Here is a 22,317-nt window from a genome sequence, read left to right as displayed (position 1 = left end):
AGGAGTATAAAACACTGGAAGTATGAATGTTTATATTATAGGAGTATAAAACACTGGAAGTATGAATGTTTATATTATAGGAGTATAAAACACTTGAAGTATGAATGTTTATATTATAGGAGTATAAAACACTGGAAGCATGAATGTTTATATTATAGGAGTATAAAACACTGGAAGCATGAATGTTTATATTATAGGAGTATAAAACACTGGAAGTATGAATGTTTATATTATAGGAGTATAAAACACTGGAAGTATGAATGTTTATATTATAGGAGTATAAAACACTGGAAGTATGAATGTTTATATTATAGGAGTATAAAACACTGGAAGTATGAATGTTTATATTATAGGAGTATAAAACACTGGAAGTATAAATGTTTATATCATAGGAGTATAAAACACTGGAAGTATGAATGTTTATATTATAGGAGTATAAAACACTGGAAGTATGAATGTTTATATTATAGGAGTATAAAACACTGGAAGTATGAATGTTTAATGTGTTTATATTATAGGAGTATAAAATACTGGAAGTATGAATGTTTATATTATAGAAGTATAAAACACTGGAAGTATGAATGTTTATATTATAGGAGTATAAAACACTGGAAGTATGAATGTTTAGTGTGTTTATATTATAGGAGTATAAAACACTGGAAGTATGAATGTTTAGTGTGTTTATATTATAGGAGTATAAAACACTGGAAGTATGAATGTTTAGTGTGTTTATATTATAAAAGTATAAAACATTGGAAGTATGAATGTTTAATGTGTTTATATTATAGGAGTATAAAACACTGGAAGTATGAATATTTAGTGTGTTTATATTATAGGAGTATAGAAACACTTGAAGTATGATTCATTCTTTTATTCATTATGATACAAATAAACTCGAGATATATTCCTTGTGTTTAATTTTGTGCAATTTCACAAAGTTTAACGGTCACTTAAAAGTCATGATTATAAAGAACTAAACATCATTTAGATTATATCTGACCCCAATATATGACGGTCAACTGATATAGGAATGAAGAAATTACTATATAATATTGGTAATAAATTGCATTGATCTAAAACCAAAAAAAAAAAAAAAAAAAAAAATGAAAAACAAAAACACAACAACAAAAAAAAAAAAAAAAAAAAAAACCCCCCAAAAAAAACACACACACACATACACAAAAATCATAATCAAAATCTTAATTTTACTAGCATTTTAATAAATCAAAATTTTACAAATTCAATCAGAAACACGCGTTTGTCTTGCAAAGAATATAAAATAACGATTGTTGGATTGGATTTTCAATCCGTGATCGCTATTGGCCATGAAAAGGATATGCTTCCTGGATCTTAAATCATGATCTTCTGCTGAAGCAGACAGCAATGCGTAATTTCTGATCATCTGAAAGTTTTCTATGTGATCTGCGGCGATCGATTTAACCGCCATGAATTCCCGCTCACAACACAACACGGAAGACAATTTCGGCGTCCTATCGATTACAGGTTTGTGATATTTATCAAGTTGTTTGTTTGTTTAGTTAGGGACAAGAGAGAAGTGATCGATTTGCACGTTCCAGGGATATGTGTAAGATTACACTAGATTAAAATAAATGACGTCTTAACACATGCGGTCTAACAAATAATCTGCTTTAGGTCATTACGCTTGTAAACTTGCTGTATCAGTTATTTCCACTTAACATGAGGACTGGATAACCTGCCCTTGATTAGACAGCTAGGGCACTCGCACTCGTAGTCAATGACAGCGGACCAATCTGATATAAGAATAACACCAACAAGGTCGGTGAACAATATTCTACAGCCAATGAATGGTGAATAAAATTTCGAAGATGACATCTTGCATCACAATATTCTTCCTTTTTTCATGGATTTTTTTTAGAAAGAATTATTAATCCCACTTTATTTGAAGTAGACCACTTCAGATGTTCCTGATTTGGCGGACCTGGTCCTGATAGTGCTAAGTACAATGATTTTATCATTTTTTGTTGAACATCAAATCCGCTGTATTATATAGTGGACAACGAAGTAGGACGTTTGCTATTAAAGGAAGAATATAGATTCGACGAAATAAAGAAACAACGAATTTGTATTCAGTGCCGATTTTAAATAAAATTTACTTTCTTCATTCTCCGACTTTCAATATAATTGTGGGTGTGTGATAAGGGCGCGCACCTGTGTTCATATCAGGGATGCAGAAATCCTTTATTATATATAACAAATATATAATGCAAATAGAATATTGCATGCCAAAATCCACATCATATGTCATATCAGCCCTCGGACCCCATATCAACCCTCGGGCTGATATGGGGCCACTCGGGCTGATATGGCATATGGTATGGATTTAAGCATCTAGCATCGGTATATACTAGTTATGGATGTATCAGCGCCATTTTGACGTTGCATTGTGGGTTGTAATTCCGTACTTTTTGATCAAGGAAGTGATACTGTGCTCCCAAGTCCTTAATTGTTATGGCAATCCCAGAAAAAGAGCTACTCTACTATGGATTCCAATTTGTAGTCAGAAATACGGAGCACTGGTATCAGTAGCTCTAGTGGTTGAGCGTTCGCTTCGTAACCGGGAGGTCGTGGGTTCGAACCCCGCGTCAAATTTAAGACGTAAACATAGGTTTTGCTCCTTCGTTTAGAAGTGAGAATCATGGGTCTTTCGGATAAGACGTGAAAAACTTAGGTTCCATATCGCGTCAGGCGTCGGCACGTTAGATAACCCTCACTAGGCATAGGTCTAAATTTGTGGTACATGTACTTCACCTACAGCTGGTGATGTCTCAATACGAGTGAAAAATTCTCGACAGGTCGTAAATAACCAACCAGCCATAAATACGATGTCTTGCCAGCAGTTTTCATTCTAGAAGCAATCTGACGTCATAGTCAACTACCATGCAAAGAGATTGAAACAAGGTACATTGTATATCAGGTAATTCTGTTACAAATGGGAACATTTGAGAAATAATGTTGACCCTGATATATGATACATTGTATGAATTTTCGGGGCATAGGAAGCTTGTTTTGTCGCATTGGCAACAGATCGAACTCTCGTGGGCCAAATTGATTGTTAGTGGTTTGAAAAGTCATTTTGTGAGTTTGAACTGCATTGTCTAAAATCGTGGACCGAGTTTCTGAGTTTCTGGGTCGAAATGTCAGTTTACTTGGATCAAATGGTATGGATACTTGAACAAATTACTTATTTGCCACTTAGCGTTATTGCGAAGAATGTCCATTTCATGTTACATTGACGATGGTTTATTTTGCATAGATCTGTGACCGTTCGTTTTCCATTGGTGAGCATTCGTTTGCAATGGCGACTGATTATTTTGCAGTTAATCTTTTGTCTCAAATATTTCGTTGCTGTTCATGATACATAAACTTGGTTTTTACCCTTTTCGCCGCCCTGCTTTTTCTACAACCAGGACACTCTCTCTCCAGAGGGCGCATAACACAACCTTCAATTGAGCGCCCTCTGGTGAATGTCCATAGGGGGTGTAAATTATCAGATCAACTTAGAAATACTCATGTGTTCTTCGGTGCATGGAAAAGTTGTAAATTAAACTTGCACAGTCAAAGTTACATGGTGATTGGGTCATTCCGTTAAGAAATCGAAATATGCAGCATTTCTGTCATGTAGAAATTGCATATTCTTCCGGTTCCAAGTTAAGCTAGAGATACAAACATCATTTCTAATTTGACAGATAACGAAGCAGACGAACTGAAATCACAAATGAATCATAACTCTTTCATGTTTTTGACATTTCTCAGTCACAATGGCCGTATCTATGCGTGACAGTAAACTACTCATATCCGTCTAAGATTCCAGTTTGATTCCCATCAGATTTTGTAAAACAGCTTAGTGGTTCGCTTTGCAAATTAAGAGTAATGTTCATTTCGTGTACAGATGGACTGTAAGCCTAATTCACATAATACACTTTGTATCTTTCTAATTAAATATAATTAATTCTAAGCACCAATGGACAATGCATATCTCTTATAGATATATATCAAAACTGTACATTGTACATGTAAAACGTCTCTAATCCAAGTACTGTATCTTATGGTGTAATGTTGGTTAATCTTTTAAATTATTCTAAATAATCCAAAGATATTCACAACTAATTAACAGAAAAAAAAGTATATGGAAACAATATCTTAGAATACTGCAGACTGTTGTATCCAGTGAATCCGACTGTCACGTGCATTAAACAAACGCAGTATGAAATGACAAACACTGGTTCAACGTTTTCCAATAGCGGCATCTTCCTCATTATACAACCAAGTACAGGAAACAGAGAAAGCAGATTTTAGAAAATGCCCAATAGCTATGAAATTTTAACCCATTCTGCGCAGTAGAAGGAGCGGGAAGATCCCGAATTTGTGTTTTAAGGATAAACAAATGCTCTGGCCTGCCTTCACCACAGCCTCTCTTCCGTGTCATCCTCGAGGTAACCGGGAAAGATTATTAGGAACCCGCAGGCTATTCCGATACGTATGGCTCTGTCATTTTATTTAAGGCGAGTTTCAATAATCATAAGAGCAGCCGGCTAGTGCATGTCCTATGAAGCAGTTGCATACATTCCATGATTAATGGAGGTCATTTACATAACTTACTAGTGTATATTTAAAATGATGAAAAATGTTTGATTCTGATTTATTTTTTAAAAATAGCCTAAACGTGATTAAATAATAAAAACAATAATTAAATAACAATAAAAAAGGTTAAATAATAAAGAATTTTTCCTGTCATTTGATTATGTTAAATGATGTGGAAAACGATGACTAGTATTAGCGGAATTTTAAGACAAATTTAATGAAACTTCATCATGCACATTTCCCCCACACGTTTAAACGATAACTCTTTTTAAACCCACTCCGCAGATATACATGTAGGTGGGAGATATTAGGATTGATTGTCTTTGATTTATTACACGTCTTCGACATATTTGCATTTTTTGTGTTGATCCGAAATATAGAGGTTTGGGAGTGCAGTTCATCTAAAATCTGCAGAGATTGGTTAACGGTCGTCATCAATGAAATTATTTATTGGCATAAAAGCACAAACACATATCCTAAAGTTTATCACGTGAAAGGGACCGACTGGTATGGATTTCATTTGTCACTTTAAGAAATAGCAGTTTACTTAAGACAAGGTGAGAGTTATTCTGGTGTGAAAGTTGCACGTGAGATTTACATAATTATGAATGATCGTCATCTCTAGTTAAAGATTACCTGTGTAGTAGGTAGCACACTTTTAGGTGCACAAGAGTCGGAGTCGAATTAAAATTGGATGCAGAAGAGAAGGAGGTGATTGAAATCTCGATGACAAACAAAAGAAGCCTTATTTGGGAAAGACTGACTTCATCAGCCATTTTGTTTTCAGTCCTGTAGAATGGAACCTACCCAGTCTGCATACTCCGCCTTGCTGTTGTCGCGTCCATTTGAGATATTATCCCACTCATAATATTTAACAGAATGTGAAGTAAGCTCCGTACAAATGAAGACCTCTTGAACCAAGTCATTCCTCTCTTACTACATGTACAAACAACCAGTGCAATTGCGGCTGAAGCTTTAAGGTACTATAGTTTCCTATGTATGAATTTCAGATCTAAGCGGGTAGACCCAATTTCATTAAAGTATGAATCACATCATAAAGAACAAAATAAAATGGTTATGGTCTCGTAACCGTAATTCAGATTAAAATTAAATTCTACTATTCTGTTATATTTAATTAACATAAGTTCATAAATATTGATATTTTCACACTTTATAACGCATCAAAACCAATGGCAATGAAACTAATAATGTACTCTAACAAGATCATTGTATGACTGCTTGTTTACGAGAGTGATTAACGCAGCACTTCAATGCACTTCAGAACCACTACAAAGCAATTTTGCCCCGCGAACCTTATGACCGTATCCCATATTTTAATCCGCACTTATTTGTCACAACGAAACCTCTTCCTCCTACAAATACTTATAAAAATAGGACGAACGAGACGGTTTAGGCTCCCTCCCTTTTATGTGTGTTAACGACCTTCGAACGGTTTCGTATGTTGTGAATGTGTGTCATAATTTTCACTGAAGTTTCAGTTACAATCGTCCCCACGTAAATCCAAAGTCCATGGTGATTGCAACATACAAGTACTGGTATTAATGTTGTCAAAGTCTAAACTTTTACGACTTGTCAAACCTTTGATTTAAATACAATGTTGAAAGCATTTTTAAAAAAGATAATTCGGAAAATTATTATTGTCTAAAAAAAAAAAAAACAACACAAAAAACCAAACATTGAATTTGTTTTCCTATCGATATTCCTCATGTGAGTGCGTCTGTACTGTGTATATATTGACCCTATGGAGGAAGAGTTTACGATATGAGCAACATACACACAGGCGCATTTTCAAAATTCCTACTCCACTCCATAATTCATTATCTATAGTTTCATAAAATATAAAATCAATAAAATTACTAAAAATAAGGAGGACATGTTCATTGTAAACGAAGGAGTGGTTTAATGTTTTCGTATCTCCATTCGATATTTCTTATTTACCGAGACCAGAAAGATTACCGATTTTACTGGGTACAAGATATTTTATTGACCAATGAAAGGCCACGAAAGGCATTGTTAACACAAAGAAGCATAATTAAAACATTATTTGTATACAAACTCAACAATATTGCATATCCAGGCTGTGTCTAGTGTTCATGATGAATACCCATGTACATTCAAATGTTCTTTTGCCTTTAACAACAAAAGGATAAACTCCCAGAAACCTGGATGGACAAGAAAATGCATATGCTTATATATTAGTTTCAAAAACGAAATTTTCTAGCAAACATAAAACTTTACTTTCTATATCTAAGATTCATATTAGTTCCTTAGTAGTCGTCAAAAAAAAAAAAAAAAAAAAAAAAAAAAAAAAATATATATATATATATATATATATATATGACATGGTTCTTCAGATGGTTTCCATGAATTGTAATCTCTCATTGTTATATTTTGAACAAATAAACAAGAAATGATGTTCATCTGCATATCACATTGAAAGCATTACTCTTAACTCAGGGGGAAGTCCTGTATGTCTTCCCCTTTCAATGTCGATGTGCAGAAATGCGGACTTAAGTTATACTCTTCCTCTGATCAAAGTTACTAACAATAGAGAGCTTGTGATATTTAACAACTTCATTTTAAATGAAATGGGACTTTGTTCTGATAGATCTATATTTTAAAGTTCAGATAACTGATCCAACATTGTTTGGATGGATGCAAATCATCATGGTTTATTTTAAGGACATGGGTTCCTTGACACTATTAAATATGCTTCCTTCAATAAAACAGATGGATTCTGTAATGTTTCGAGTTGAAACCAGTAATTCATCATGGCTTTAATGATTTGACAATACAGTGGAAATCTTCCAAGTTCAGATAGAACTGCAAAATTAGTCGACTTTTTCTGTAAACCAAGAATAGTCTTACAGTATTTAATATACAGTGTTTCACATTTCAGTTTGTTAAACATATTGTCCATTGTTACTTCTTTATCTTTAGATTTGGAAGCAAAGGCTTAAAAGCCCCCAATTTTCACAACCATACAAAAGAAAAGGAACATTGATATGGTGCAATAAATGAAGGTTAATATTGCCGTTGGGTGTGATTGATCACTGTTCGTTATCTTCACCTTTCATGTGACTTCCCTCTGTAACTTTGAGCATGCTTTCAAAGCCTTTTTATTTAATCCATTTTCAGCAAAGGTAAAGATCCTGAGCTACAGAAGTAGACACCGAGATACTTGTATTGTTGAACACATTCAATCCACTTGTTTTGAAGAAAAACTTTTATGACAATTTTTCACAGGTTTCTTAAAAATCATTATTGTTGTCTTGAATGAATTAACGTTAAGGTACCAGTCATTGCAATAGTTGTCTAAAAGATCTAGGTTTGATTGCAAACCATTTGAAGTGCTTGTAGAAAGATTAGATCGGCAGCATACATCAAACAGTGAATTGACAATATTTTCGTGGTGTTTGATGATCAGGTCTTCCAACAGTCTGTTGGAATTCCCATGGGCACGAATGGTGCTCCTTTGTTAGCTGACCTGTTTCTATATTCATATGAAGCAGATTTTATTAAAAAACTTCTACGCGAGAAGAAAAAATCTCTCGCTGCGGCCTTCAATTCGACATTTAGATATATCGATGACGTTTTGTCTATGAACAATAATAGCTTTCATTTATATGTCGATTTTGTATATCCCTGTGAGCTCGAAGTAAAGGACACCACAGAGTCGTCCACTTCTGCTTCATACTTAGATATTTTATTGAAAGTAGACATTAACGGCAAACTGACAACTCAACTGTATGACAAACGGGATGATTTCAGCTTCTCCATCGTCAACTTCCCATATTCATGTAGCAATATTCCATTATCACCTGCATATGGTGTTTATATATCTCAACTGATTCGATATGCAAGAGCTTGTTCTGCGTATAGTCAGTTTTTAAAGCGAGGTAAGTTACTGACAAACAAGTTGATGGTACAGGGGTTTCAACATTCTCGATTCTCGATTGAAGTCAGCATTTCGCAAGCTCTATGGTCGTTATAGCGATTTAGTTCGTCGATACAACCTATCATTGGGTCAAATGCTGTCTGACGTGTTTCATACCGATTGTTAAGCCGTTCTTGGCACACTGATTTTGATCAGAATATAGGGCTCACGGCGGGTGTGACCGGTCAACAGGGGATGCTTACTCCTCCTAGGCACCTGATCCCACCTCTGGTATGTCCAGGGATCCGTGTTTGCCCAACTAACTATTCTGTATTGCTTATAGGAGTTATGAGATTGATCACTGTTCGTTATCTTCACATTGCATGTGATCATTAAGAGTAACAGGATCTCTAAAGTCATCCAGGTACTTAGGCGTATCATCAAGAAATATTTCAATAGATTTGGACTTGAATCATCCCTTTGCTTAACATCTTGTTGAATTTGAAAAAAAAATCAGTAATTTGATTGTTGATTTTTATGCATGAAAGATTTTTGTGTTCATCAAATTTCTCAGATTTTTTTTTATTTATAAGTAAAAAGGCCCGCTGTGGATAATCGCAGAAGTACGGCAGAATGGTACCGGCAACATAGTGAAGTAATATAATTATACTCACACTTTCTAATGAAAGTTCAGGTATATATTGTTTTTATCCCGGTCCATCCGTCTGCTACACTCAAGACTTCTTTCTCAAACAATTCTTACATTTTAAGCGCAAGCCAAATAATCCTTTGGAATATGATTGGTAGTGTCCTGTAGATGTGTAGTAAGGTTTCAGAATTTTTATTTTTGTCCAGCAGGCCTAATTGGGGTGGGGGTGGGGGCTGAAGAACAGCGTTTTCTCTACAAAACCATGTTTCCAGACCTCCACCCCCCTCACATTTCAAACAACAGCTAAATCATATTTTTCATGATTTTTAGTCCTGTCCTTTAACTGTGCAATAAAGGTTTGGAAATTTTAAATTGATTCAGGGGACCAATTTGGACCGAAAAACGACGTTTTTTCTATAACAAGAGGCCCATGGGCTGGGACGGTCACTCAAGTGTAATGCAACACTACGAACAATGAATATATCTATGCTTCATTAAATTCTTTACTCTTAGATAGTAAGTGATATATTAAGTGAAACTCTATATACATTTGAGAGACCCATGGACAACATGTTCACCTAAGCTTATTATGCTCAATTTGATACATGTATATTCACGTAAATAACAGAATACCAAGGTAATTCGTGGTCGTGAGTTCGAGCCCCGCTAACCTAGGACGTTAAAATACGTAATGATTGTTTCTAAAAGTAGGTTTCATATCGCGTCAGGCGTTGGCACGTTAAATAACCCTCACTAGGCATAAGTCTAATACGCAATTTCCGAGTTGCGCACTAGTTCCTTCCTTTTGTGGAACTCTTACGCACAGTGAGACGCAAAAACACTATCGTCCACTCGCGGTGGGTACAAATTCATATATTGCCTTAAGGCCGATTATCAGACATCATGCAACCACCCAATCTACAGGGACACACACTAATAGGAAGTTTATTAGTATTTAATGATAAGTTAGCTCAAACAAAAATCGATAATCACCATTTTTCTTTGATTAAAATATCACTCGTGCAGAGGAGGAAATAAAAAATATTTATATTAATAAATTGGCCTAACTCAAACAAATATTATTCTTGATATGGTCAATTAAAGTATACCAACGGCTGATATAAACAAAATTTACACTTTCATGACTTTTATCCGTATTTACATAGCTTGGCTATGGTACATTGTATATGTATACATCTTGTATCCACCCAAGCGTTCAACAGGACACTTAATGTACCTCCTTCACAGAAGAGCCGATATATCGGAAGTTGCGTATTTTGTGGTACATGTACTTCACTTACAGCTGGTGTCGTCTCAATATGAGTAAAAAAAATCTCAACTTAGGTAGATTGACATGCTTTCTTCGCTAGCTCCCGAGGTACAAAGGCGAGTCCATTTAGAGGCAACCTCTTCTGTGCAGTTGGTGTAAATGCATTGTACTACTAGCATTTCACGAGTAAATAAGTTTGATTCAAGGAATACCCATCAGGTACTCATTGATAAAGGTGAAAATCAGCAGTCTAAATGATACGTTTGAAACAGAGCACCATTAATTGCAGAAGTGTGATAGGAGACAATTCGGGACTCCATCAGTAACAATCCACATGTAAGTGTGATAGAGAACAAACTTAGGTCCCTATTGATAACCTACCCCGGGGTCCCATAGATTACATGTAATTAAGTGTGATAGAGAACAAACTTAGGTTCCTATTGATTACCTACCCCGGAGTCCCATAGATTACATGTAATTAAGTGTGATAGAGAACAAACTTAGGTCCCTATTGATAACCTACCCCGGGGTCCCATAGATTACATGTAATTAAGTGTGATAAAAATTGAACCGGGTCACAGATAAAATAATTAACGAAGTGTGATAGAGAACAAACCGTGGCCCCATTAAGTGTAATCTATTTGTAATAGAAAATAAACTAGGTCCTATTGATTAATTTTGATAGAAAATAAACCGGGCCCCGTTAACTACATTTATGATTGAAAACTGCTGATGATATCGAGTCTTGAACAAGGTGAATGGAAACACAAGTTAATACATGAAAGTATTAAGTTTTTAAAAATGTTATTCACTGTAAATTAACTTCTTTTTATTTTCCCCAACAGTGATGGCGTATTTGTCAATTGATGTAAAAACAAGGGACATTTATTTGTTTACCAACTTCATTTGTCCTTTACGTACATGTATATAATTATTATATAAACATGGCATCCTTCACGTCATCTGTTTAATTTGTTACTTTAAACATGATTTGGATTGATGCGAAGTTGTCTCGCCCTATGATGATGCACAGACTTAGATGAACCCACTCTCTGTCTTATTTCACGTACACTAAAAATAGGCATCGAGAATATCTTAGATACACCCTTGTATATACATGTTTAGTGCACGCGGGGAATCCCCAATAAATTTAAATCCCTCTTCAACTTTACCTGACAATGCGCATTTTGTTCGTATCTTCTGAATGGGTATTGAGTGGAATGTCTTGCATAATCCACAGGGGGCGTGGCACAGTGCACCATTGCCGTGGTATTACTCCCACTCGCCAGGTAAGCAATGCTACTCAGGTACGGTAGATCTAATCTTTTAACTGTTTAAAGGCAATATTTAGAAGAAAAAAAAATTTCTTTCACCATACTCATATATGATGACGCGCTAATTAGAAAGAAAGGGGAATTCCCATACATGTGGTCAATGTGAATTTTTTAAAATGATTTATGGGAAATTTAGTACATACATAATTAGCGATATTTCAAACTGTTACAAAAGCATAGCGCTGATCAGCAAAACCACAGGAGAGTAGGTCAAACTTTTATTGGGGAACCCCCAGAAAATATATTATGTTAATGTGTATTGCTTTACTATGAAGTATGTCCATTGTGGACCCTCTCATTACTATAGCTTCACGTTACATGTAATACATACAACATTAGGATACAGACAAGTGATATGCAATTGCTAACACAATTTGAATTTATTTACTATTTTAATTCTTGAATTTATATTGTTTATATGTACAGGTATGCTTTATGTGCTTCGTGACTGAAGAATAGAAGATATTGTGCCGGATTAATCATATCATTCTTCCAGACCATTATCATTATAGAAATCCTTGACACGCGTGTACATGTATATGATATAAGTAAGGAATACAAGACGAATATGGTCTATTATGTCAGATACGGGACTGGCACGAACCGCGTAGCGGCGAGTGATCAGTCCTGTATCTGACATAATAGACCATCGGAGTCTTGTATCTTACTTAAAACATTTTTACTGTCAGTCCAGTATTTCTCATAATATTGGCCTGCTCTTAATAATACTGGACTATGTTCAGTACAGTATGAAAAATAAAGTACTGTCAAGACAAAAAATTGACGTCATAACAATATTTTAATTGTGTATATGGTATCATGTAGTTATAATGTTTAATTGTTAAAATTTTATATGCCCCCTGAGGACCCTTGATTGGTGAATAATGAATAAATGTACGCATCTGTAATTCTTCAGAAATATTAAATTAAATCAATTCTACATATACATTCCATATCACCATGCAATATCCATATCACCATGCAATATATAAAATGAATAAATAAATAAATTAAAAATTCATCTCAATTGGTATTTACTCTTCATGAAAAAATAATAATAAATGAAAATAAAAGATAATAATAAAAAAAGCTGCGTTTTGGATTGGTGAAAAAATAAAGGAACAATATTACATGTATGTATTTCTCTAATTAAAAAATCTTATTAAAATTTGTCACTTCATATAAAAAAGGAGAAACGATGGATTCTTTATCAAGCATGTATTGATACACGTAATATGTAAAATGCATTCTTCAAATGGTAGTGTGAAAATATACACAGGTGTGTGTCGGATGGACTTTACACTATTACTGTTCTTTAATACAATTAATTAAGACGGTATTTTACACTAATACACGCATCAGATCTCCTACAGGGTACACACTCTATCACAGGAAATAAATCCACAAAATGATGTCGTTCTTGCTAGTATGTTTCTGAATTTACTGAATTTATTTCTCATCACAATTACACAATTGTATACAGAGATTTAGTACATATATTTTATATAGAAGTGATGGTAATATATCACTAAATGTTTTAAGGCGTGAGTATGGGGATTGGCAACATATGCAGTATTAAATTCGAGTAGTCATTGGGTCGGGGATCATAGTTTATTAATATTTCTCATAAAGGAACACAATTTTCTTAGAAAAGATTGCTTGTTTGAATTTATCATATTTTTAAAAGTGATGATGTTTTTGAAACGTATTTGTTTTGGTGATAAACATTGTTTTCTTATATCAATCAGAGATTTGCAATTAAACATGTAGTGGAATTCATCACCAATTTCATTTAATTCACATTTATTACATTGTCTTGTTTCTCGGGACTCGTTTCGCCAGCGTCCACTTTCAATAGGTAAGTGATGATTACAGGTTCGAAATTTACAAAAGGTTAAAGCATCTTTATTGGGTAGGATATCCAAATATTTTTCAAATTTTAATTCATCCTTGCAGATTCTATAGTTTATAGTTTTTGATAGCGTTTTGATGTCAGAATTCCACTTTTGCTTGAATTGATCGAGTAAAATAAGTTTTACTTTTGACTTTAGCCAGTTTGGATTACATGCGTTATTTTGCCAAATGTTTGAAAGTCCGCAATTGTTAAGGATATTTGACACGTTCTTGAACCAAGCAATCTCTTTCGTGTATTGGTTTGTAACATTATTACCCAGTTTTAACAGGAGATTCGCTATTTTTGTTTCTTTACTACCGGTAAGTGCAATTTTGTGTCAAAATGAGATATTTGTATGTGCATGGGATGTCGGCGAAGTTCACCGTACACCATGTTTCTCATGCATTGTAAATCTTGACTGCCTATGAAATAGTTGCTTTTAGATCTAGAATATTGCCCAATCTATTTCACTGCAGTAGAATGTAGGCTCTAGCAGTTCGAATTTGTCTATATGACTCGCAGAACTTTGGCCCCAATTTTCACTGAATAGCGGATACAATTCGAACAGTCAATAATTATATACCAAGTATGTTACTATACACAGCCCACATTATTAATTTCCATTGAGAAAATTCAAATAAAACATTATGTAATTTTCCGTGAGTTTTGAAAACATTATGAATAACGTCTACATGATAAAGCATTCAGAGCTACTGGTAACACGGCAAACACAGTATAACATGGATACCAAAGCCGGTTACCTGAGTACGTCATCAACAGAAGGAAGACGGAGTTCATTCATGCTTTGGAATTGTTTTTAACCATTGAGGAGAGGGCATATCTTTAAACATTTTGTAGTCCATTTGAAAAAAAATCAATTCTTTATTGTTATACAACTCATCGGAATACATCTAGTGCACGTATGCACACAATATATCTAATTGTATAAGGTAACAACGGATGAGTGGGCAGGAGAATATAGAAGAAGAAGAAATTACAAATATAATATAATCACATTATGAGATGCACACGTTATTAGAAAAATACTGTAATTACAATATTGACTTTTAACGCTAAACTTCGTATTTCCAAAACCTTTACTCAGAATTTCCCTATGTTATTGAGTTCTTTAGTATCGTCTACACTAAGAAGCTGAACTAATTTAAAGACACTTTGTTTTGTGTAACAGAAACCCTTAATATATTTCTTTCTGATATTTATGTAAAATGGAAATTTCAGAATAAAATGAAACTCATCTTCTATATCATTGTAATCACATAGTTTACAAAGCCTCGCAGTCCTTAAAACATTGTTATGCCTGCCTTTTTCAATATTAAAAAAATGCGAAGACCTTTCCGAATTTAGTGATAATTTTCCCCCATTTAAGTTGATTGGTCTTTTGAAATATGATTGTAAACAAAAGTTATCTATTAAATGTTGATAAAGAACACTGAAAGAACACCTGAAAGACACGGCATAGGTTTTGTTTGTAAATATCCAATATTTTGAATTCTATTATTTCATAATATCAAAGTTGATGCACAAACGAATCTTTAAACAAATATTCTAAACCAATGCTTGATAGGTCATGTTTTACATTAACAATCCAGCTGTCATTGTTTGCAACCATTTTCATAACATTCTTTGAAAATAGTTATTTGTGGTTTTAATTTTCAACCAGAATTTAAACATTCTCAATTTTCTTCTAATGTAAAGTGGAAACCAACCAAGTTCACGATACACCATGCTATTGTTAGTTCTTTTGTTTACCCCTAACATTTGTTTTTACAAAAAGAAAGATGCACCTTTTCAATGACCGGGGCTTTAATAAAACCCTAAATTACACATGCATGTGCAAAGGCTTCTGCTTTGACATAGCAAATACACTTGTGTAGACCTAGCGTTCATTCTCTTTGAGTGTTTCATCCATTAGCTGCGCATGCGTGGGTGACGTTGTTGTTACTACATACTTCATCAGTACCGACTGTGATTCTCAAAAGCATTTTGAATCTAGCATTTACCTTATTTAAATTGCTCCAATTTTATAATTTTCAAATAAATACTTTCCTCTCACCTTTCTACAAATGTTTTTTTTCAAAAATGTTAGACAAAGGAAAAAGCTTGTGGTGCCTGAAATCCTTCCTAGAGGTACAGATATTCTACCCTTATCTACACATGTGGTGCCTAGGGTTACCTTTACACTATGTATTGTTTTATTGAGAGAGAGAGAGAGAGAGAGAGAGAGAGAGAGAGAGAGAGAGAGAGAGAGAAAGAGAGATGTTGCTAATTACTAGTAATTAATCAAGCTATAACGAAATTATGTCTTAATGTTGCGGTTTTTTTGTGCACACCTGGACATCATGGCTGACTCAAATTATGAAGGACTATGTTTAAATAGGTGTACAACATTATCTATGTCAACAATACGATACACTTGTTAAGACAAACTGAATTAAAGTTCCTTGTGTATTACTAAGAACCATGCAGTTATTTACATACAAATGATTGTATGTTCCGAGAAATACGGCCTAACATTTTCGTCAAATCAACACCTCTCTACAAGTCATCCGTCTTCTGTACATGTACACCTGCTCATTATAAGTTAACTTCATGTGGGATGTTACGGCTCTCGACAAATGTCTGCATTGCGATTCATATTACTAGATACATGCATGAAAGGTAAAGATAACGAACAGTGATCAATCTCATAACTCCTACAAGCAATACAAAATAGAGAGATGGGCAAACATGGACCCCTGGACACACCAGAGGTGGGATCACGTGCCTAGGAGGAGTAAGCATTCCCTGTCGACCAGTCATACCCGCCGTGAGCCATATATCTTGATCAGGAAAACGAAGTTATTCGTAGTCAAAATCAGTGTACCAAGAACGACCTAACAATCGGTATGAAACACGTCAGACATTATGTGAGAGTTTGGCGTAAACATGAAACGACAAACTAATGCAGATGTGACGCAGTTTCATGATTTAGTGATTGCAATACAAGACAGCCATCGTGTGGTGGATTGGGTTAGGATGTAAAAGAAAAATGATGTTTCATATTATAATGATAACATCTTTGTTCTTTAGTTAATATGCTGATTGCTTTTATTTATTAAATTACACTGCAGATGGGATTATCAAGAACGTTTTCCTGCCATCAAAAGTGCAGCAAAAAGACTATGAAGCGAAATATCGTATTGATTTTAGAAACAAGAAAATTATCTTCATAGCTATTTTCTGCTAATATTTATGGCAAACTATGCGTTATAAACAGTTTAGGGTCACCCGATTTTAGGCATTGCATGATTATTCTTTGACGTCAATTATGCTGATCATACACCGTGTGCAGACAAACTGCACACCTCGCGTTACAGCATCACAGAAAGCCATGCCGTCAGCAATATATACCTCAAATTATAGAATACATCGCAGTCAGAAGTCACAGAGTACAACTGCAGCTTTTTTCAACACCATTGGTTGAATATTGGCATTGCGATGTCAACGTTATTAAGTGTGATATTGTGTTGCCAGCGTAATTTGTAAAGAATATGCGATGCACACAAAGTCTTCGTTCATAGCAACATCAGATTATGATATAAATATATTGCAATTGCGATAAAAGATAAGAAGTCATCAAAAAAAAAAAAAAAAAAAAAAAAAGGTTGAACATCGGATCGAAGTAGGTCTGTAGCCCGTTTCCTCCCGAAAACACAGACTCGCTTCCGATGAAATATGACATATAAAAACCTATTTGGACATAGGGAATTAATTCTTAACAATAACCTATGACAAAATCATACGGGGTGTATGAAGTTATTGAATTTCTCTTTACAAATGCTGGACCAAGTATAAAGTACATAAACTAAAGGTTCATTATGTAGTGCAAATTGGAATACACAAGTATCCTTTGATTTATTGATTCGTTATCTCGTTTTTAAATTCAATTTAACTATGATGTTGGGGGATCTTAGGGGTCAACAATAGAGCTCGAAAATTGATTCTTGAAATTAATAGATCTATATGTAAGTTACTCAAGCTAGTGTAATACATGGGTTCTCGATATTATGCGGTATTTTTAATTTGTATAAACCATGATGCTCGATACCAGGAAGTAAATGCCACTTGTGTAATCCACGACGCTTGATATCAGGAAGTAAATCCCACTTCTGTAATCCACGACGCTTGATAATAGGAAGTAAATTCCACTTCTGTAATCCACAACGCTTGATATCAGGAAGTAAATCCCGCTTGTGTAATCAACGACGCTCAATATCAGGAAGTAAAATCCCATTTCTGTAATCCACGACGCTTCATATCAAGAAGTAAATCCCGCTTGTGTAATTAGAAAGTTATTCCATGGCTCTTCATATCCGAATATTTAACGTTACTTGTAACGTTATATGAAAATGGATAGGCTACATGTACATATAGGAATTGATGAGTCTTTTCAAGAATTATGCATTTGTCTGCAACACTCACCCGTGGGTCTTGGAGGAAATGCGGAAATAGGAGTCCAAGCATTTTTATACACGATTCTCAATAATAAATGATCCCCTGGATTAGTGTATAACTTATATAGTGTTCTCTGACTGCTGTTCTCTGTCAGTTTTGAGCAAAATTCGTAATATACCTCTATACCTTACAGGTACTTTCAAATATCCTTTGTACATTGTTCCCGTGGGAAGCCGGGTTAGAATAGATCCTCAGTACCCCTTGGTTGTTGTAAGAGGCGACTAGATGGGGCGGTCTTTCGAATGAGACCGCAAAAACCGAGGTCCCGTGTCGCAGCAGGTGTGGCACGATAAAGATTCCTCCCTGCTCAAATGCCGCAATCGCCGAGCATAGGCCTAAATGCTTCACCGGCAATGGTGACGTCTCCACATGAGTGAAACATTCCCGAATGGAACATTAAACAATATACATGTACAACCAACGAACCTTGTGTATTGAAACTCATAATTGTAGCTGTCTGGTCTGATTTTTAGGTCGCCAAGACTAGCTGATGATAAAATTGTTTCATTTAGTATATATATATATTATATAAAAGCACTGAAAAGGCCATGACACTGTATTATATATATATATATTTCTGATTCATCTAATGAATGTCTATTACGACTGACTATACCAGGGCCGTAAATTAACCTTCAATTTGGAGGAGGCAGGAAATTAGGCGGGGGTCTGGGGGCCGCCCAGGCCCCCAGAAGCTGAGCACATTTTGTGCACACTGAACACGTTTCGTGCAAAATCCTTGATTCTAGGGCCTTCTAAGATGTTACTTGACTAACTCATTCTAAAAGAAAGATTTGGAATGCTTTTTAAGGGAGGTATCATGTTCTTAGTTATTGGAAACAACATAAATTCTAATGAACTTTAAATTTTAATTTTTTTTGGCTCAAAAGTTGGAGGAGGCAGCTGCCTCCTCCGCCTCCATGTAATTTACGGCCCTGTATACCTGTATAAAACATTGTTGAGTTGATTATACCCTGCCGTCAAATGGTGACCCGCTTTTTGAGTCCAACATTATTGGAACAAAGGAATAAGTTATTGAATATTGTATATCAATATGCAGTGGTTGTATGATTGGTTAAAAGTATATAAAATTCTAATAAAATGTCACCCAAATATTAATTAGGACACAGTTCGTCACCTTCTGTCGAAACCAACAAATCGAGCTCGATCAAATACATGATAAAAGAAGGTCAAAACAATTTGTCACTCAAAGTAACAAAGTTACAACGATAATTATTTATGAAAAAAGTTGACTGCATATCATTGGTTGTAGGCAATGTTAAAAAATAAATGGAATGGTTATTTCATTCACGAAAGTGTTTCAATTCATTAGAGGGCGTATTCATCAAAATCATCACAGTATTACGTAGTAGAGACTTATGTCGCTCTTTCTGATTAGACATTACTAGAATGTTTTGTACATAATCATATCTCTTAATGATGAATGATATGGCAAATGGAATACATTACATTGTCTAACGCATTTTTACCGTCTCTGCGTGTCAACACCAGGCCGAGGTTTGCGCTCGTAGACGTTGTTGGTTATTTAAGGGCATTTGTGACCTTGATATCTTTAAATGAATGAAAACGTTGTTCACGTCAAACTAAGAAATATTGTTTGTGTTAAGACTTTACGCGTCTGAATGCACTGTTTAAGCCTCTCCTTCTATGCACATTTAACTGAATGAAATATATAAAAATCATCTAGATATCTTTTAATTTTCATAAAATCAAATATTGCCGAGCATGAAATCGGACACATTTTCGGCTTTAAGGTCAAATCTTCAGAATTCTGTTTTTTGACAAAGTTGACTAGAGAATTGGGGACTAGTGGAATGATAAGAGAAAAATTGCCCTCGGTATAGAAATTTTCAATATACTTAATTATTTTTGTACAATGTTATCTGTACAGTTCCTCCTACTTATCGTTCTGGTTTATTCGAACAGCGATCTCTGAGCGACATGAAGGGCATGTTGTGGTTTGAGCAGCGCCAAATCACAGTACTGAAACATCGGGCTTGATTTCAATGCTTCCAATTAACATCTGTTCAACACAACTTATTCAGATTACACGTTTGTCGTATTCTACTTTATACATAAATTTCAATGGTCACAGAACTTAATTTGATACGATTTAATGAATCTTTAATACCAATGTGTTAACTTTACTTAAAATGTCCCTACTGTATTAGGATGTGGTGAATATAAATAAAAATCGGAGTGCGAGATTGGTTTATATCGCTATATCAAAGACACAAACGTTTAATATCCCCCGACATACTTTTCCTCAAATCTGAACAAGCCTTCAATACAAACCTGTCACGATTTTAATGCACATGAAGTTATAAAATGACGGAGAACAAAACAAGACAGCACGATCGCTGCGTTATGATTAAATGCCGGCATCCTCTCAACACACGGATGTCGTAATTATACGTAAAGGTTAGAATGTAAACATACCTATCCATCCATGTAGGGAAATATAAAAAAATATCCTAAAGTGTAGAAAAATACAGTGAGACAGATCGCAGTCATAGATAACGAATTAAAGGCTTTACCGCATTTAGGTGAACCCTTGTACTTCAGACAGCACTTAACATGTACAGGAAAAATTGATATAAAACATTCGATGTTTTAAAGCAAATTGCTTCTCCATCTTGCCTTTACCAGGTACATGTATATACTAAAAGCTTATAAAAATCTTACTGAATCTTTTTTTAAATGTAAGTATCCATACACAACACAGCTATGACGCAGAATTGTTCTACATGTATCTCTGAAAGCGGACAAATCAATCTAGAGATCTATATGTTGTTTAGCTACCATTTTATGGGCTTTCTATCTCATCTCCTTTGCCCTGCCTTGGAAGAAATTTAAAATAACGGGATTTTGGACCCACGATAAAAAGACAATTTGAAGGCTTTTAAGAAAGTTCAATACATTTTATATAAGTACAGTCCTCGGAGTACACATACAGCATCACAATTATCGCAATTTCTCTATTGACTCAAATTTAATTAAAATTCTAATGTTCACGAACGTTTACAGAAAAACATACCAAAAGGAAAATTTTCCTATTCTATGGGTCTACTAGAAAAATGCAACTATTGTAGTTTGATGTGAAGTTTGTTCAAGTCTGCGATCGATGTTTTCTAGAAGAAAAATCGCGTGAAAATATTTATATCGAAAATGGTGGCGCCATTTTGATAAACGAAAATGAACTCTAACTTGCATTGGGATCCTTGCACAAGATACACATTTGAATTTGAAACAAATAAACAAACTTAGTCAAATGATTGCCCATTTTAAATAATGGGCAGATAGACACCTTTGCTGCACAGACAAAGAAGATGGTCATATACCTGTATACCGCATTAATGGTCGAATAATTCAGTGCATTCCTATTGTCCTAGACCGGTCACGATAGCTCAGTGCCAGGTCGAGTATATTTGCTTCGTAATAGGAAGGTTGTGAGTTCGAGCCCCGCTCGCATCAAACCTAGGTAGCGGTTGATCCAGTGGGAATCACGCATCTTTCAGATATGACCTTGAAAACGAAAGTCCCGAGTCGCGTCAGGCGTTGGCACGTTAAAAATCCCTCACTACTATTACGGCTTGTGTTAATTTTTCAACGGCGGGTGACATTTGTAAAACAAACAAACAAATCAAGAAAAAACACGTTATATTCACCTGCATGTGGCATCGAGGTGAATATGATATTTGATTTCTGAAATATATAGAAAACCAACGGGGTCAAAATTCTACCCCTTTGTATACGTAACTACTCAATGCATCATTCGTTCAATGTAAATATAGAAATGCAACGTAAATATAGAAATGTTAAATGTAAATGTAGAAATGCTAAACGTAAATGTAGAAATGTTAAGCGTAAATGAAGAAATGTTAAATAAACGTAAGTATAGAAATGTTAAGCGTAAATGAAGAAATGTTAAGCGTAAATGAAGAAATGTTAAATAAACGTAAGTATAGAAATGTTAAACGTAAATGTAGAAATGTTAAATGTAAATGTAGAAATGTTAAACGTAAATGTAGAAATGTTAAACGTAAATGTAGAAATGTTAAGCGTAAGTGTAGAAATATTAAGTGTAAATGTAGAAATGTAAGCGTAAATATA

General features: G+C 34.6%; 1 long non-coding RNA gene across 1 annotated transcript; it reads left to right on the top strand.

Moving 5' to 3' along the window:
- Positions 1-5,115: 5,115 nt before the first annotated feature.
- On the top strand, positions 5,116-12,360 carry LOC125653520 (uncharacterized). The gene is made up of 4 exons (XR_008796766.1): positions 5,116-5,180; positions 5,411-5,603; positions 11,681-11,729; positions 12,201-12,360. It is a non-coding gene; the product is annotated as an uncharacterized LOC125653520 (long non-coding RNA).
- The last annotated feature ends 9,957 nt before the right edge of the window (positions 12,361-22,317 follow it).

Source organism: Ostrea edulis, chromosome 7 (genome assembly GCF_947568905.1).
Source record: "Ostrea edulis chromosome 7, xbOstEdul1.1, whole genome shotgun sequence".
NCBI classification, from domain to species: domain Eukaryota; kingdom Metazoa; phylum Mollusca; class Bivalvia; order Ostreida; family Ostreidae; genus Ostrea; species Ostrea edulis.
This window is presented reverse-complemented; position numbering and strand designations above follow the sequence as displayed.